The sequence below is a fragment of the Melozone crissalis genome, unplaced genomic scaffold (genome assembly GCF_028551555.1).
Source record: "Melozone crissalis strain CALT ecotype California unplaced genomic scaffold, PUWL_Pcris_2 ptg000045l_1, whole genome shotgun sequence".
In the NCBI taxonomy this organism is placed as follows: domain Eukaryota; kingdom Metazoa; phylum Chordata; class Aves; order Passeriformes; family Passerellidae; genus Melozone; species Melozone crissalis.
The window spans coordinates 14,535,643-14,541,730 of record NW_026535823.1 but is presented as its reverse complement, the minus strand read 5'-3'; positions in this window follow the sequence as shown (position 1 = coordinate 14,541,730).

Here is a 6,088-nt window from a genome sequence, read left to right as displayed (position 1 = left end):
CTGTAACAGCTCCATCTGGAGATATTATGGTATGGCATCTGTATACTGTACTGTACTTTATTACAGAGGTGTTTTTTAAACAAGTGTTGTTTACTCATGAACTCTTCCAGGCTTTTTCTGTATATTTCTATGTAATGGTTTAATTGGAGTTTTGGTGGGGTTTTTTAAATTATTATTATTTTGTTCTGAGAGTCCTTGAGCCAACAGATTAAAATGGGTTCTCTGGACCTATTTGTTCTAATAGTGGAATTACTGTAATAGTAAATATAATTAAAAAGCAATTAATTGTGCAATAGGTAAATATAAAAGCATGCTGTTATTCTGTTTAAAGCAAAAAAAAAACTTCACAAAGAAATCTTGCTGCAATTAGATTAATTAGACTGTTATGAACATTTGCATATAGTCAGAAACACTAAAAAAATCTGCAACTAATAAACAAAAAAAAACTGTCTTAAAAATCATTGGGTTTCAGGTTCACAATGGATGTTAATGTCGAATGACTCATGTGACACCTGTGATGGTGCATTTATATAAAAGCATTTTGGGAGTCCCTTACCAGTAGAATGGCAAGTGGTAAAAATGTCTTTATTCCTTTCTTCCCTGCCACCACTCCCTCCATTCTCTTTCTCACATCTGTTTTGTACTAAAGAAAATGTGTAATAGAAAGGTGTTTTAAAATGTTTACCGAAGTACCTCATCTGATTGATCAGGAGATTCTGTAGGAGTGCTCTGAGATGTCTTAGTGAAGTATTGTAAATGGGAAAGGAAGAATTCCACTGATGTCAATCAAGTAAAAATGGTTTCTTTCTTCTGTTGGCAATTACATGTTTTATCAACATTTTGTTTGTTTGTCTTATCAGAGCAAGACATTAAAGAAATATCAGAGCTTGATATTTCTTTATTTTTTATATTCTTTGATTTCGTGAATCACAGTAGTGGGAGTGTTCAAGTGATATAATTGGTGACTTTCTTTAAAAAAGTCTCCAAAAAACATAAAAAGCAGGTTGAGAACACTTTAAAGCTGGTTGTACTGGAAGGGACCAAAAAAGTCAAATAATTACCACGTGGCTGGAGCTCTGTGACATGTAGCCTGGTTTTAATATTTCTGGTACACCTGTCAATATTTGCCAGGGTGTTTAAAGGAAGGACCAGGCATATGTCCTGGTCTTTCCTTTTCCCTCTTTGCTTTGGAATAGAATGCCATGCAGCTTTGGAAAACTGCCTGCTGTACTAAGGAACAGTAGCTCCTTTCTGTAAAGGAACAGTTGCTCCTGCCTGTAAATCAATGACTTCCATGCTTTCACTTGACAGCCCAATTCTGTTTTCCAGCAGAAGGATAGATCTCACAGACTTGTTGCTGAAAAGTGATTTTGCATTTTTAGCTGTGTTTCCTCACAGAGAGGAAAGGCTCTTCTCTGAGGTGTGACTCTGGGCAAGGGGAGGCAGCACTTGCTTTGTGAGAACAGAAAGGATTTCAGGAGGGCGTACTGATTTCTGTGACCTTTGCATTGGGGAGCATGTGCACATTTTCTCACTGAGATACTTCTGTATTTGGATTTTTATTTTTTTTAAGTAGCTTTAAGTCTATAACTCATTAACTAACCAAAGAGGAATAGCTAGCACAGAGTTTTGGGAGGTAGTGGATAATGTACTTTGAGTTTGCCCTAAAAGCAAATGGTGTAGGAGTCTAACTTCCCAAAAATAAACTTGTCTTTCTGAACTATTTTCTGACTTTTAGACAATGGTTTTGTTAGTTTAGTTGTATATTTAGGAGGCTAACCTATATTTAGCAGAATTTTGTTTAAATATTTATAAAGTTATAGAAGTTATAGCTAGCTATTTATTTGCAATAACTTGAATTATGTGATTTTTCTTTCTGGACTTATATGTTGGGTGTACTAGTATTTATTGAATGCTTGGATATTTGGTAGTTTTATTTGAGAATCTCTGGGATACATGGTAAATGGTCAAATAACAATAAACTTAGGACTATCTTCAAAGCAAAAGATATCAGTTCAATGGTGAAAAAAAATTGAGTGTAATAAAGTAAGATAAACTTTTCTTTCAGTATTGTATTTCTAAGCAATCCACAAGTGCCCAAAAATGTATTCACAAAGAATTCAGATAATTCTCAAAGAGTTCAGGTAATTGTATAGTTTTATTCAACTTCATTGTTTTAGATAAACTTTAGGAAAACCTCCCTTTCTATTTGTTTCAGTAAAGGGTAGATTAATGTTCTAGATTAAACTTGTATAGTGTAACACCTTTGGTTATTTACTACAATGTTTTAGTAACTATTATGTCATTTTTCCTCAAAAAGACAAAACAATCTCATTTTGCTTGTGTTTCATGTGCATACAGGCCTCTCACAGGCTCTTAGTAGTACATAATTCTTTTGTATGTGTTTTTAACTTATTTTTGTGGCTGTAATTCAAAATACTGTAATAGACTTTGTTCGTTTTTTTAAATTGATAAATGAAACATTGCATTTCTTCTGGTTTTTGTTGTCAGTAACTTTCATATTTGAATGTATTTCCTTATCAGCCCTGCATGTTCTGTTGTATTTAAGCAATTGTCATTTTCCAAATTTGAATTTGTTGCTCGTTTCCTCCTGATGACAATGTTTCTTGCTGGATATTATGTTGAGGAGGATTATGCATTCCTTTCATATCTGAAATCTATGTTCTCTATGTTTGTGAGAATGAGTTATTAAAAACCAGTAAAAGTGGTTTTTTGTGTATTAGAAAGGTAACAGTTATGTATAAGATGGTATTATAGCATATATGTGTAATTTGTCATTACCTAAGATGGTGCATTACTGTAAGAAAGTCCAAATATTGTTTCCTTGCCTTTGTTTTAATTGTTCTTTTCATTTTTAATGCTGATTAATTTCCAGAGGAAGAGTCCTGTTCTTTCCAGGTAAGCTCATTGTATGTTTTTAGGTATCTAGAATTAAGACATTCTATAAAGAAAAATTCGGGGCAAAATGCAACAAAATATGTGGAATTGATTAGATCATATCTTCTGCTTCAGTTACTGCCCAAAGTTCTGTTCAGTTGAATTCTTAGCTTTTTATAAGTATTTCTCAGCTGAATTTCTAACTCTTTCTAGAAGAAGAAATAGTGTCCTGACTTGCCATTCAGTGCTTGTTCTTGCTCTTGAATGTCTGCTGCACATTTGCATCCAAGAGTAGACATGGCACATTAACTTGTCTGCAACCTCCCATCATCATTCTGACTGTAATTAGAAATACTAATTTCATTAGTGATTTATAGCTCAGTAAGAATTGCTTATATGCTAAGCATATGTTTGTATTTGCTGCCATGATTTTTTTAGATTTTTTTAAAACTTTGTCCTTGTTGTCAATATATGAGCCCAAATACAGTATTCAAACATTGTAGCAAAAAATTCAAGGTAGTCTTAGTTTTTTACATGTTGATATTCGTGTGTGATTACACTGAATACAGTTCTAATGTATGGTGTTTCCAGGCAATTTGGAAAAGGTTATTTTTTTTTGGTCTAACACTGCTGAGCACTGGAATGCATCTTACAGGACCTAACACAGTCCTTCTTTTAATCCATGTTAAGATAAAATACTGTATTTTTTTTTCTTCTATATGAGTAGATAATGCCACTATAGTAATAAAGTGGTTGAAATTAAGCATTGGCTTTATTAGGAATATGATTAAAAACTGTTTGAGGGCTTTGTTAAAAGGAGAGGCTTGCCTTATGCACATGCTTCTTTTTGACCATTGTGTCATGACTTCTTGCAGTGTTCTTGTGATGCTCTTCTGGTCTGAAACCCCAGATGTGCCCTGAACCAGGGATGGTAGGGAGCACCTGAGTATCAGTACCAAGTTATAGTGTGGGGTGTGGCTGTAAAACACTGTAAGAGCCATGAGTAGCTGTAATTTACAACATATCAAAGACCTGAACAGAGTTCACAAGCAGTTTCTATAGATGATGGATAACATGTTTCTCTGCCCATTCTGCAGATTCATATAATAAAACTGGGTCATTTCACAAGCAGCTTTCAGGACACCTCATTTCTATCAGGTTTTTTTGTCAATTTTGCCCTGCTCTGAATGTTAACATGCAACACGATTTAAATTGAAAGTTTTATGCTATTAGGTAACAAATTAATGATTCCTTATCTAGGGACATTGTTCTTCAAGCTTGGTGTAAAGGCACTCCCTGAGGAATCTTACCTGAAACTAGTGAAACCATCATCTGCCTGTGCCTTGGAATACCCCTAGGGAGATAAGTACTTTGTCCTTTTTCATCCCTTTTCCAAAATTATGGTAATGACTTCTACAGCTAGCAGGTAGTAGTATTTACTTAGTAGAGAGGGTTGAACACTGTGGGTGTTTAGACATTACAGACAGTTCTTGTTTCTCTTACTCAGGAGTCTGTGTTAATAATGTTAAATATGAAGGTTAATGTTATGTTAATATATAAATTAAATAATGTTAGAGCAGATTATGTCGGGACTTGTGTAGGTGAGTGGAGTTTAATATTTGAAGATATGTAGCTGGCAGAATTTCATGACAGCAACAGCAAATATATTCTACATTCTCATTATTTGAGTTTATTTACATTCTCATTATTTGAATCATCTGCTCTGTCTACATGAGCAAACTTGATACTTAAATGCATTTTAACATCAATAACAGGTGTTGGTCTAATATGAAGGTGTGGATAGAAAACCGTCTTGTCAGCCTAGTTACCAAATGATTTTGCTGATGTTGTAGTTGTGTTGACTTTTGAGGTGAATCCCTTACATGTCACCTCCGTGTCTGTGTGTGACTTTCTCACCAAAATCTAACAGTCCTCTGAGGAATGGACTTGGAACTATGCCAGCATCTTCGGAGACCCCTCTCCTTTTCAAGTAGAAGTGGGACAGAATTGTCAAGTACTTAATGTGACACCCTGATACTTGTAACAAATGACTGATAATAGCAAACATCCCAGACCCGCTAGACGCCCTCTTGGTTTCGTGAGCTGGAGTCGGCTTGTCTTTGTCTAGATCCATTGGTCTGAGTAGGACTGTGCATCGGCCAGTTCTAAATTCCTTAAAAGGTGCATTATGATGAGATAAGAGGTGCTTGGTCTTAAGGCTAAGGGTTTAACCTAAGCCCGCACGATCCTAAGTGGTGAGTGATTGACACCCGTTTGCTAACGTGGTGGGAACTGCGGTGCCGCTCTGTACCTCAGGGATAAGTTCCACCATTGGTAGGGACAAAAAGCTGTTCCTGCGCAGCTGAGGTTTTGGGGGAAACAGGGATGTCACAGGAGCTGGGGAGATGGAGATAAGCAGCAAGAGGACTGAAAGATGGAGGAGTAAGAGCACAGAGAACAGACTGATACATGGATACAGCCATGGAGACTTGTGTCTGTATCATGAATGTAATGGTATAGCATGGACAGTTGTTGCTCCTTAGTGATGCCAGTCATCAACAGCGGATGAATTTATAAGCCACAGAAAACCCAATAATGCCAGCAACATGTTTCTAAAAGATTCTCTCCACTAATGGGCACGCTGCTATGGGGAAGCTGATCCTGTTATCTTGTTACTTGCAGGCGCTATGGTGAAGCAGAACCTGGGATGACCTGCCCTTTTGAAGGTGTTAGAGCTTTCATAAGCTAAGTTTAAAGCTTGATAGTAAGAAAGAAGTATATCTGTCTCCAAGCTGGATCGTTATTGTGGATGATCTCTGTTTGTGTACTCTGGCTCTAGAACTGTCAGGTGTATCCCGTACTAACTGCCTTCCTTTGGTCCTTTTTCCCGGGCGCCTCAGCAGCTCCAGGAGGGAGGAAGCGGGGCCGGGTGTTTCGATTCGGGAGGGACGGGTGATGCTTGGGGGGGACCGGATGAGAACCTGAGGTTCCCGCGGGGCCGCGCTCGGTGCTTTAGCCCGTGGCGTTGTCAGGCTGGGGGTGCCAGGTGGCGGAGGGTGTGGGGGCCGCCCAGCGGCGCCGCTGCCCGGCTCGGCCCGCACCTCCCGGCGCTGCTCTCTCGGCTCGGCCCGCACTTCCCGGCGCCGCTGCTCGGCTCAGCCCGCACTTCCCGGCGCTGCTCTCCCGGCTC